This window comes from Rattus norvegicus, chromosome 3, assembly GCF_021556685.1.
Source record: "Rattus norvegicus strain SHRSP/BbbUtx chromosome 3, alternate assembly SHRSP_T2T, whole genome shotgun sequence".
Taxonomy (NCBI): domain Eukaryota; kingdom Metazoa; phylum Chordata; class Mammalia; order Rodentia; family Muridae; genus Rattus; species Rattus norvegicus.
The window spans coordinates 4,334,695-4,347,840 of NC_141536.1; the positions used below are offsets into that span (position 1 = coordinate 4,334,695).

General features: G+C 43.4%; 1 long non-coding RNA gene across 1 annotated transcript; it reads right to left on the bottom strand.

Moving 5' to 3' along the window:
- Positions 1–2,610: 2,610 nt before the first annotated feature.
- LOC148006405 (uncharacterized) lies at positions 2,611–5,381 on the bottom strand. Its single transcript, XR_015684167.1, has 2 exons — positions 5,054–5,381; positions 2,611–3,427 (listed from the first exon to the last, which is right to left on the bottom strand). It is a non-coding gene; the product is annotated as an uncharacterized LOC148006405 (long non-coding RNA).
- Positions 5,382–13,146: the final 7,765 nt, after the last annotated feature.

The window sequence follows — 13,146 nt, forward strand, 5'->3', positions numbered from 1 at the left end:
AGTACACGGCTGGTGAGGGCTGAGAATTGACGGCTGTCAGGGTGGTCAGCAGCACCAGGTATGGTCCTTTCCAGCGAGGCTCGAGTGTCTGGGCTCAGTGTAGCTGCTTCCGACCTGGAACTGATGGGATGTCTCGGGGGTCCCCAGGACATAGGCTGTTGTCAGATTTTTTTCTGTATCACCTGTAGGTCTTTTAGCCTGGCACACAAATCATTATTACTATGGCACTATGACATGTTGGTTCAGTAACATCATCTAATACAGTCAGAGGAGCTGAGGCCCCATATAAGATCTCAAAGGGGGTAAGGCTGAATCTGGAAGGGGTATTTCTTGCTCTGAAGAGAGCAAGAGGGAAGGAGTGTCACCCAGCCTGCGCCAGTCTCCATGGTCAATTTGTTTAGGGTCTCTTTTAGAGTTCTATTTATTTATTCTACCTGTCTTGAACTTTGAGGTCTGTAAATATAATGTAATTTCTAATCGACCTCTAAATACTTGGCCACACCCTGGCTTACCTTGGCAACGAAAGTAGGGCCGTTGTCTGACCAGATTACCTTGGGCATTCCAGACCTGGGGAAGATTTCTTCTAGTATCTTCTTGATGATTGTAGAGGCCGTCTCTCGTTTGGTGAGGAAAGCTTTTATCTATTCCTGAAAAAGTATCTACAAGCACTAGGAGATACTTGTGATTATATTTTTCTGATTTTATCTCAGTGAAGTTTATTTTGACTTTTTATTAAACTCTCTAGGTCTCTTTGTCTTGTTTGTTTGTTAAGCATTTACTTACTGACATATCTTATATTTTTTACTGTCTCTCTTGGCTAAAATCTTAAAGTCTATTACATATATTTTAACTATTTGGACAAACTTCTTATCTCTTAAATGAGTCTTTTTTTTATTTGACAAAGTGAGTCTTTTGTTTGTTCTTTGGGGGGTATAGCTTTCTCCCCAAGTGTGTCATTGTCCTTTTATCTTTTAAACAACTTGGGCCTTTTCTTCTGTTGTACATTCTAAGTGAGGCCATGCCTTAGTCAAATCCCAGTTCCCAGTGGCTGTCTCTTGTAGGCCTGTAACCAGGATAGGCTCCTGTATAGCCATTTCCCGAGCCACTTTATCTGTTTTGTTACTGTCCCATGTCACTGAATGTCTTCCCTCCTGATATCCTGAGCAATAAATAGTACTCACAGTTGTTGGCTTCATCAGGGCATCTTAAGAGATGGCAAAGGCATCTGTGGCGCTGATGTGCTGGGGGGTTGGGGTTCAGCCATCCCAGATGACATTGTTTTGTCCACCACGGCAGCACCCACTTATCTCTGACCTTTATGAAGAGAACTGTTCTCGTCTGTGGGCAAGGTAGCCTCCACTTTCAGCAGGGGTCAATCAGCCAGTAGTAGAGGTCTTTCCTCCACCCATGTGCTTCTGTCAGTGGTTGACACTCGTGCTGTGGTGGCTCCAGGTCCGGATTGGGCAGCAAGGTGACCAGATTGTCCCCAACCGGTGGAGAATCTAGTCCATGGCAGCTGACCAGTGGTCCCATCTTTTGGGACACTCTATCAGCCACTCTATCACAGTTTAAGTCCTGGATTGGATGATAATTGTTAGTGCCCGGCTGGCAGGAGTGATGTGTTCCAAGCAGAACAGTGCTAAGCCATTCATCTCCCAGCATCAGTTACTGGTGTACTGAGACAGGTCTTAAGCTCCACATACACAGTCTATAGATATGTATACACATGGCCTCATCTAGCCATTTTAGCCCATGCAAGCCTATTTGGAGAGCAATTTTCTCATGAGCAAGGGATAGGGGCAGTCAGGGATGACCATGAATTAGTGGGTGGGTTACCCGGCCCACGCCAAGGTCCACTGTTCTTCGGGCAGTCCATAAGTATTATTCGTTGCCAGTAGCTCCTTGTACTCAAGGTCTTTGGATACTGGCCCACTGGAGCATAGGAGCACAGAGCATTGGGTCCCTGTATCCACAAAACAACTGGGCAGGCTTCCCTTCTATCTCTGTGCATAGCCAGCACCAAGAGGCTCTCCAGTGTCCCCTCTTGTTCTTTCTGGGGCAGTCCCTGACTCAATGTCCTTTTTCTTCGTATTAGGCACACTGATCTTTAGTCAGGAATTCTCTTCTGTTGCCAGATACTATCTTCCTAGGTTCCCTAACTACTGTGGCCAGTATATGTTCCTCTCTTGTCTTTTATCTCTCTTTATCTCTCTAACTTCCTCTTCTTTTTGTCTCTTTTTTTTCTAGCTTTCTGTTCTTTTTACCTCTTTCTCTGTAACTTGTACTACCTCTCAGCAACTTAACTTAACCCTTTGAATTTCTGTAACATTCTCTTTATATCCTTTTCTTATCTTAGCCAGATTGGTGGGGCATTTTTTAGCCCCTCAGAGACCCACCCTTGGAGCCTGGCGGCAGACCTGGCACTCCCTACCTTTAGGCGTCTGAAAAGAGCAGGCAGAAGTGAGGGCCTTCCATCCATCTCTGGAACACTTTTTCTGGCCTCTAGTAGGATTCTGTCTTTCCTCGGTGGTAAAGAAGACCTGTAACAGTTACTAACAAGCATCTCAAATGGGATGGTGAGAAAACAAGAGAATCTTGAGAATAGAGGTCCACTGAAGAGGGCAAATAGCATTTAGTCACACAGCTAAGCCAGGAGGCTTTCTTGGGACAAAAAGACCTTGTGTCTGTGAAACAGAAAAGTGAGCAGAGGGGCATTCTATCTGTTACCGGTTGTCTCTCTGGACTTAGATTTTCTCTTAAGGAGTACCTTCCTTTAGTGCCAGCTCAGTGGCTTTATCGCTCAAGAGACCCATCCTCTAAATGGCACTAGGCTTCCAGTAACAACTAATAACAAAAGGATGGAGAGACGTTAGAACCTGGGTGTTAGATTCTAAGCAGCTGACAAAAGAATTGTAACCAGTTTACCTGGGGCTTCTTGTCTCTTACATCTAATAAGGAGATTGTTAATACTATAGTACCAACCTTTAATAATAAAAAAAAACTATAGCTCTCTCCATGTCTCTGAATATCAGGACTGCAGTAGTAGTCCTTCACCAAACTGTCTCAGTGGGCTAAAGGCCCATGGAAAAGAAAACATTATTCCTGACCTTGGCCACAGCCAAAGCCTGAATTCTAAATTTTGACTGGCAAAACAAAACAAAGTTCTTTACAGTTTGTTGTAGATTTTTTGGAACTATTTTAGGGGCTTCTCTGTCCCCCAACCTGGGACATTTTGACCACAGGGGCAGGAACTGGCTGCTGTGAGGATAGGATCAAAGGCATTCTCCATGCTAATGATGACCAGTGAGAAAAGTAACTTAATGCTGGAGACTGACTCCTCTCTTGGAATAGGGCCAGCAGATAAGGCAGGCTCCCTAAAGAACTTTTCTTAATGAGCACTCTCTTTCTGTGAGCAAGAGTTGAAGGTCTGGCCACTAAAAGCAGAAATTCCTTTCTTGTTCTTGTTTTCTTTAGAGTCTTCCCCCACCGCACTCTCAGTCTTTTTAGATCATTCTTCCTGTAGCATTTCTAACACAGCCTGTCCCTTTTTTATAGGCTGTTGACAGCATTTCTGATCTTTTAGGCAGCTGCGCACTAAGTGCCATACCGGCTGAAACTCCGCCTTTAAGATTCCTTGTTCCCAGGCAAAATTTAAATCTTCCCCAGCTTATCACAGCTGTCTACCGTGAGATTCCCAGAGATAGCGAACCAAGGTGTAGCAATTCACTAAGAAATCTCTCTATAGTGTTTCTTTTTATCTTAAGCCTTTTCCTTTTAAACAGCTCCTGAAGAGCCAGAAAAATTGGGTGAGACTTGAGAAGTCCCCATGCTCGCTGCAGCAGCTCCGCAGCTAATTTTGCTCCCCCCTACTGTGTGTTGGGAGCACAAGCACAGATAAAACACTATGTTTTTAAAAAATTAACGTTGGCCATCAACCAACACACCTCCACTAGAGCGGGGTCCATAAAATTAAGTTTCTTACTCACTATACTTGTTTCATACCGGAGGCCTAATCTGGGGAACTTTTTTATTTACGAGCGGTTTTGTCCTAAAGGTTTTTGTTAATGTCTGTTTACACAACTGTTAACAGCAGCTAGGCTGATCAAGGGGAGTAAAGGGAGGGGCATCTCTCCTTGGGGAGGAGGCCCAAGAGAGAAAGACAAAACTCCCTGGCAGAAAACAATTTCTCTCAAGCAAATTATTTTTAACTTTTAACTTAAGCACCAAGAGGACCAAGTAAAACTCTTTGACGAACAAAGCAAACAGTTTCATGATTTCAAACACAGTCGTCAGTCCAAATTCAAACACAGTCGTCAGTCCAAAATTCAAAAACGAAACAAAAGCCAAAAAGACACTCGACAATACCACAGAAAACAAACCAGACAAACAAGACCAAGACAAAGCATCCTATAACCAATTTTAACAGATGCCTGGTACCTTCAGTACCTGGCCCAAACTGCAGCTTAACCTTAGCTGCTTCTGGGATACCAAACACAGAAACAGAATACAGACAACAGACACTAACACGTATTCCACTTCCACTCTCTAAGCACTGACCAGAGTGAGACTCCACGTCCACTCTCTAAGCACTGACCAGAGTGAGACTCCACGTCCACTCTCTAAGCACTGACCAGAGTGAGACTCCACGTCCACTCTCTAAGCACTGACCAGAGTGAGATTCCACGTCCACTCTCTAAGCACTGACCAGAGTGAGACTCCACGTCCACTCTCTAAGCACTGACCAGAGTGAGACTCCACGTCCACTCTCTAAGCACTGACCAGAGTGAGACTCCACGTCCACTCTCTAAGTACTGACCAGAGTGAGACTCCACTTCCACTCTCTAAGCACTGACCAGAGTGAGACTCCACGTCCACTCTCTAAGCACTGACCAGAGTGAGACTCCACGTCCACTCTCTAAGTACAGAGTGAGACTTCACAGGTACCGAGACACACATATATACACACACACGGCGGAACCAAAACAGAGACAGACACAGACTGACAATTGCGGCGCCGCTCTCACAGAAACACTCAGACAAACATCCAACTCACCTCCAAGGGGTCTTCGGAGTCTGGGGTCGTCACGGAGATCCCGGACGAGCCCCCATTATGAAAAATCCCACGCAGAGAGACCCTTACTCAAGTCTTGGGAAATCGCGGACCCCAGACACAGAGAGACCATTTTGGATGTAATAAGCAAAGGCGAGGTTTATTACGGAGACCTATTACAGAGATCTCCGGGCCGACACATATCCCGAGCAGGAGACAGAGGTGTCGGCCCCGAAACTCAAAAGTCAGAGGGTTATATAGAGAAGGCTAGGGGGTTTTGGTGTGGTTGCATACAATTGGCTCATTCAAACATGGCAGTGAGAACAAAGCAGAAAGAGTATGTGTTAGAAGTCAGGGGCATATCAGGGTCTGGAGGACGGCCCTGAGTGAGCTGGGGGGAGATGTCTTTCTGTCAGACGTCCCATGAATCAGTCCCATTAACTCAGGCTGGTTCCTGCATTCCTTTTCTTTATGGCTTGTCAGTCCTGCCTGGACAGTGTTTCCTGTGCTCCTTTATCTTTATGGCCTGCTAGTCCTGGCTCTAGGGCTTATCCCTGGGTCTGTGGCCTTTTGGGGTTTATTCTTTTAATTTTCATATTTCTAAACCTAGAATTCGTATAATTCTCTTTTCACTACGAAGATCATAAACTCAAACACAAGGAGGAAACCTAACCCTAGAAAAAGCACAAAAGTAATCTTCTTGCAACAAAACCAAAGGAAGAGAAATACACAAATATAATTCCACCTCTAACAACAAAAAATAATAGGAAACAACAATCCTATTTTTTAATATCTCTTAATATCAATGGACTCACTTCTCTAATAAAAAGACATGGACAAACAGAGTGCATACTTAAAGAGGACTCAGCATTTGCTGCAAACAGGAAACCCGCATAAGTGACAATGACAGACATTACCTCAGAGTAAATTGCTGGAAAATAATTTCCCAAGCAAATGGTCCAAAGAAAAAAGCTGTAGTAGCCATTCTCATATCGAATAAAATCAACTTTCAACTAAAAGTTTTCAGAAAAGATAAGGAAGGACAGTTCATATTCATCGAAGGAAAAGTCCAACAAGATGAACTCTCAGTCTGAATATCTATGCTCCAAATGCAAGGGCACTTGCATTCATAAAAGAAACCTTACTAAAGCTCAAAGCATATATTGCATGTCACACAATAACAGTGGGAGATTTCAACACCCCACTTTCATCAATGGACAGCTCATAGAAACAGAAATTAAACAGAGACATAGAGAAACTAACCTAAGTTATGAACCAAATGGACTTAACAGATATTAATAGAACATTTCATCCTAAAACAAAAGAATATACCTTCTTCTTACAACCTCATGGTACCTTCTCCAGAACTGACCATATAATTGATCACAAAACAGACCTCAACAGATATAAGATTGAAATAATTGCATGCATCCTATCAGATTACCATGATTAAGGCTTGTTTTCAATGACAACAATAGTGACAGAAAGCTCACGTATCCATGGAAGCTGAATAACACTCTACTCAATGATAACTTGGTCATGGAAGAAATAAAGAAATAAATTAAAGACTTTTTTGGATTTAATGAAAATGAAGGTACAACGTACCCAAACTTATGGAACACAATGAAAGCAGTGCTAAGAGGAAAACTCACAGCTCAAAAAGAAATTGGAGAGAGAGCATACGTTAGCACCTTGACAGAACACCTAAAACCTCTAGAACTAAAAGAAGCAAATGCACCCAAGAAGAGTAGAAGGCAGGAAATTGTATTAAACTCAGGGCGGAAATCAACCAAGTAGAAACAGAAAAGGAATATACAAAGAATCAACAAAAGTTGGAGCTGGTTTTTTGAGAAAATCAACAAGATAGATACTAAACGCTTGGCCTGGGTAACCAGAGGGCACAGGGAATCCAAATTAACAAATCAGAAATGAAAAGTAAGACATAACAAGAGAATCTGAGGAAATTCAGAAAATAATCAGATCCTACTACAAAAGCTTATATTCAACAATACTGGAAAATCTGTATTGAATGGATAATTTTCTAGACAGATACCAGGTACCAAAGTTCAGTCAGGATCACACAAAGCATCTAAACAGTCCCATAACTACTAAAGAAATAGAAGCGGTTATTAAAAGTCTCCCAACCAAATAAAGCCCAGGACCAGATGTGTTTAGTGCAGAATTCTATGAGACCTTCAAAGAAGATGTCATACCAATATGGTGCAAACTATTCCACAAAATAGAACAAGAAGGAACACTACCCAATTCCTTCTATGAAACCATAATTATGCTTGTTGCTACTAAATATTGGCTGTGCCCGTCCAGAAAGAGCACACCAAACCACTACCAACATGGTTCCATGTGGTGAGATTTAATAATTCCCTTATTAAAAACAAGGGGAAGGGGCCAGAGAAAGAACAGAAAAGAGAGTGAGGGTGGAGGCAGTCTGCTTTTATTTGTACTGGGACGTAAAGATGCCCAGGTGGAGGTGAGACTTGAGCCAAAACATCTCCTGGGAATGTATGGCGTTACTGCTAAAGGCAACACTTGATACCAACAATGCTCATACCTAAACCACACAAAAAACCAAGAAAAAAAGAGAACTTCAGAGCAATTTCCCTTATGAATATCAAGCAAATATACAATAAAATTCTTACAAACCAAATCCAAGCAACCATCAAAATGATAATCCATCATGATGAAGTAGATTTCATCCCAAGGATGCAGAGATGGTTCAATATATGGAAATCCATCAGTGTAATTCACTAGAGGGGCAGGCAGTGAAAGGTACCCTGATTCCTGGTGGAGATAGGTTGAATCCCCAGGACACTTAAAGGGGACTGCCGGTGCCTTCCCAATTTCCCAGGATAACAGGTCCCCCCAAAGACCCCTTTACAGAGGTTTGAGACAGACCAGTCATGTAGGGCAATGCTGCAAACCCCTTCAGCACAGGTCATGTAGGCTCAAGACAGATCAGAGGTAGAAGCAGGACCACACCTACAAATAAGTATATGAGGAGGTCTTCCCAAGCTCTCAGGACAAACCAATAGGAAGTACCTTCTGTCAGACACTGACCCATTCACAAAACTATTGAAGCACAATGAAAGGTGTGCAGGAATTATGCCATCGTCTATAAGCTTCTATTATAAGAGCTGTTACTCTGCCACTTGGAGATGAGATCTGCTCTCCAGAAATCATCACTGCCAGAATCTCCCTTGTACTACTCACTGGCTAGTCAGTCCCCTGCTGGTTCAGCACAGCCCAGGTAACCAAAGTGGCAGGCAGTGGGGGTAAGGAGAAGGACCGGCAGTTGGGGTGGCAAAAAATGTTCCCCCTCCCTGCCTGAGATCTTTCTCCCTTTACCTGTACCCCCACAACTAGCCAGCCTTATCAGAGATCACTGCGGAGAGCACTCCGGCACCAGAGCCCTCCAATGTAGTGCTGGAACAATGATCAACAAAACTGCAGTGCGGGAAGGTGAGTCACCTCCCCCAACTCTGGAAACTAGCAATCTATCTTTTCCTGCTGAGTTTTCAGTCAGCACCATCTCAAGCTTAGGTCAAGCTGAAGGGGCAACTGAAGGCTCCTGGCCAGAGCTACTCTTTGGAGTTGGCTGAAGGTCCCTCTAGCCCCTGTCTAAATCCTGACAGCCTGCAAAACAGCTTGCAATCGGTTTTGGCAGACTCCCTATTTAACCTGGTAAAGCAGCAGACACTTAAAGCCACAGGTTACCTGCTCGTTCTTTAATCTGCAGGAAGGCTTAATGTTTTGGACTTCTGTGGAATCCCCCAAGGCCGATAGGCCAAGGGAATGCTCCCATTGGACAAACCGTTTCTCCTCTTTTCTGTAACAGCCAGGACTAGCAGGCCATAAAGATAAAGGAGCACAGGAAACACTGTCCAGGCAGGACTGACAAGCCATAAAGAAAAGGAGTGCAGGAACCAGCCTGAGTTAATGGGACTGATTCATGGGACGTCTGACAGAAAGACATCTCCCCCCAGCTCACTCAGGGCCATCCTCCAGACCCTGATAAGCCCCTGACTTCTAACACGTACTCTTTCTGCTTTGTTCTCACTGCTATGTTTGAATGAGCCAATTGTATGTAACCACGCCAAAACCCCCTAGCCTTCTCTATATAACCCTCTGACTTATGAGTTTCGGGGCCGACACCTCTGTCTCCTGCTCGGGATACGTGTTGGCCAGGAGATCTCTTTAATAGGTCTCCGTAATAAACCTCGCCTTTGCTTATTACATCCAAAATGGTCTCTCTGTGTCTGGGGTCCGCGATTTCCCAAGACTTGAGTAAGGGTCTCTCTGCGTGGGATTTTTCAGTAGGACATAAATACCTATCTTAAAGAAGTACAGCACAACACAGGTAAGGAATAGAAGCCCTTAAGAAGGAAACACAGAAATCTCCTGAAGAACTACAGGAAAGCACAAACTAACAGGTAAAGGAATTGAACAAAGTCATCCAGGAATTAAAAATGGAAATAGAGACAATAAACACAAAGGGTGACACCCCTGGAGATGGAAAAAGAAGGAAGGAGATCAGGAGTCAGAAACACAAGTATTTTCAATCAGAAATCAAGAGATAGAGGAGAGAATCTCATCGGCAGAAGATAACAGAAAACACTGACCCAACTATCAAAGATAACGAAAAACGCAAAAAGCTCCTAACCCAAAACATTGAGGAAATCCAAGACACAATGAAAAGATCAACCCTAAGGATAGTAGGTATAGAAGAGAGCTAAGATTTCCAAAATAAATGTCCAGTAAATATCTTCAACAAAATTATAGAAGGAAACTTCCCTAAAGAAAAGAAAGGCATGCCCGTAAACATTCAAGAAGTTTACAGAACTCCAAATAGATTGACCAGAAAGGAAATCTGTCCCATCACATAATAGTCAAAACACCAAATGCACAAAACAAAGAAAGAATATTAAAAGCAGTAAGGGAAAATATCAAGTAACATATAAGAGCAGACCTATCAGAATTACACCAGACTTCTCACCAGAGACTATTAAAGCCAGAAGATCCTTGGCAGATGTCATACAGACCCTAAGAGAACACAAATCCAGGCTACTCTATCCAGCAAAACTGTTGATTAACAAAGATGGAGAAACCAATATACTCCATGACAAAACCAAATATACAAAGAACCTATGCATTTATTATGTGTATCTAACTGTGTGTCAGACAGACATCTATATACACATGTAAATAAGTTACATGTTTACTAAATTACTCAAAAACATTTTACAATGTTCAAGTAGACATATGTGCACACATGCCTACATATATAAACATATACAAGTGTGGCTGGTATATACCCATGGGTTAGGTGTTTTTTTGGACATCTGTCTTTATAAATGTGTGTGGTCTGTGTGTGAGTGTGTGTTTGTGTGTGTGTGTGTGTTTGTGTGTGTGTGTGTGTGTGTGGCATGTGTGTGATGTGTATATATTTATGTGTGAATGCACACCCTTTTGTATAGAAACACATGTGAAAGTCAGAGGAAAAGTTCATGTGTAGGTTCTCACCCCTTACCTTGTCCTGGGCAGGCTCTATTGCTACTACCACTGAGTAGTCAAGGCTACCTCGATCAGAAGCATCCAAGACTTATCTTCTTTTCTCTTTCCACCTTACCATATGATCTGTGGTATCCACATCAACCATGCCCATGCTTATTTCATATGGATTAGTCTTTGATATGGTGGGTGTTTGCGGCAAGGTCTTTTCCTTAATGAATAAAGATTTCAGGGCACCAATCACTGGACATATACTTCCAGGTTAGACTTCCAGGTTGGAGGGAGAAAGAGAGGATGAGAATAGGGGCTTGTGGATTGTTGGATTGTGGGAGAACTTGGGGTAGGTGATATAATGAACTAGTGTTTCCCACTTAGATTTCCGATCAGTCAGGATCAGCCACTGAAGGATTTCATTTACTATGGCTTACTAATAAGGAATGTTAGTAGTTGTACCCAGTGATTGAATTACCTGTTGATTCTAAACTAAGTTTGCGTGGTGTTTGCCTTCACACAGCTTCTCAACTGTTTTCCAGAGATAGGTACAGCCCCACACCCAACCCCACTCCCCAACCAGCCGATAAATTTGGATGCTCGAGTCTGAGGTTTGTCATGGTAGTGACTTTCTAAGGTGAGTTAGCTAATTGGGTGAAGAGATTTCTGGAGCTACAGGCCAGAAAGTCTGTCAAGATGAGAACAACAGCCCACCAGGGCCAAATGACTCATTTGTGCCATGTGACCTGCTGGTACATGGGGTAATATGGGATGGTGCCCTCTTCGGTATTTCACGCTGCAGGTGTTCAAATTCAGTTTGAACCAAAATGAGTACTTTGGTATTAAAGCCTAAGTTTTAACAATAACAATATTCCAGCACTGACATATTTCTTAGCATAAAGCATCCTATGGGATCTGTACGGTTCAGAATGAGTTCTCTGCATTTGATCTTTTCACAAGATTCAACCCAACTCCCAGCTCCTTTGGAGGTCACCAACTATACTATAGGCTGTTCTCCTATGGCACCAAACCTGGGCATCAAATGTAAAATGTTATCAGGTTGATTGAACTCCCATGAATCCATTTCCCTTCACTTTCCTCTTTGTTCAGCCACTGATGGCTTTTGGTTGTCTTTTTAAGTAGCCATACACATACCACCCTTTACATTGTCTTTTACAGAGAGGCTCTATGGCTCACGTCTGGACAAACCACACCAGGACAACAGGGCTCCACCTGGAGAAGTTTATTGGAATGGTAGAGACAAAGGCCAAGGGGTGAAGAGAGGTAGGAGAGAAAGAGAGGAGAAAAAGGGAAGAGAGGAGAGACAAGTGGAAGAGGGCAGAAAGGATCTGCCTTTTATGTGAAATGTGGTGTAACTGTAACATGAAATGTATGCTGGATATGGATGACTGTTGCCTTGACAACAGATGCTCAGGTGAGCAGATGACATCATTGCTGGAGGCAAAACCAGTTCCTGATACCAACATTTGGAAATTTAGGTCACCAACTGGGACCTCCTTTGTACCTGTAGCATCCCTGTCAAAAAAAACTAGATCTAACCATGCAGGGATGGCACCTTGTGTTTGTACCTTAGCAGCTGCTGAACTCCTTATTCAAGAATAAGAAAACCTAACATTTGGGTTGCCTATAATGGTCTTCTCCTTTTATAACACGTCACAGCTCCTACCTTTCAAAGGTTTACAGAATCTACCTCCCTCCAAGGTTCTTTCTCTTCAGGTAGCACTAATAGAAGACTCCACACTAACCTTTCAATCTTCTTTCTGCACCAAATACTAACCACTCCTTATCTCACCCCTGCACTAAAACCTTAGAGGAATCATAACCTCACCCTTCACACATACAGGAGGGCAATTTGCCTCAGACCGTCTACACCTGGTATACAAATGGAAGCTCCTTTCTACGTGAAGGAGCCATAAGAGCCAGCTACCCCCTAGTGTCAGACACTGAGGCACAGGCCCTTCCTGCTCATACCACCACTCAACAGGCTGAAGTAGTAGTCCTTACCCATGCCTTACAAATCCACAGGGACAATCCTTCAACATCTACACAGATTCTAAACATGCTTTCCATATCATCCTGACCCATGCCACTAACTGGAAGGAGCATGGGGTACTTATGACTAACGGAGGATCAGTAACTAATGCAAACCAAATCATGGCCATGCTAAAGGCCTCCCATCTCCACACAGCTATTGGGTTTGTCCACTGCAGATCCCACCTGACGAATGACTCTTTTGTCTCCAAAGGGAACAATGGAGCTGAAGAGGCAGCCAGAGCTGCGGCCCTTAGGGGCCTACACATGTCTCACCCTCCCCAGGACATTCTTACACTGCAACCCACATCCACACTCTCACTCCCTAACACTCATCAAACTCTGTCCTGTCTTCGCCACATCTTTCATCCTAACAGCAAGGCATTGTCTTATTTTGTTAAAACCCACCTGAAGCCTACTCCTAAGGACTTAAGTTTCTTAAAATCCATCACTGCCTCTTCCAAAGTCTGTCAAATGTCAGACTTCAACCTCTGGTATTGTCGCACCCCTTTTTCTACCCATCAGGC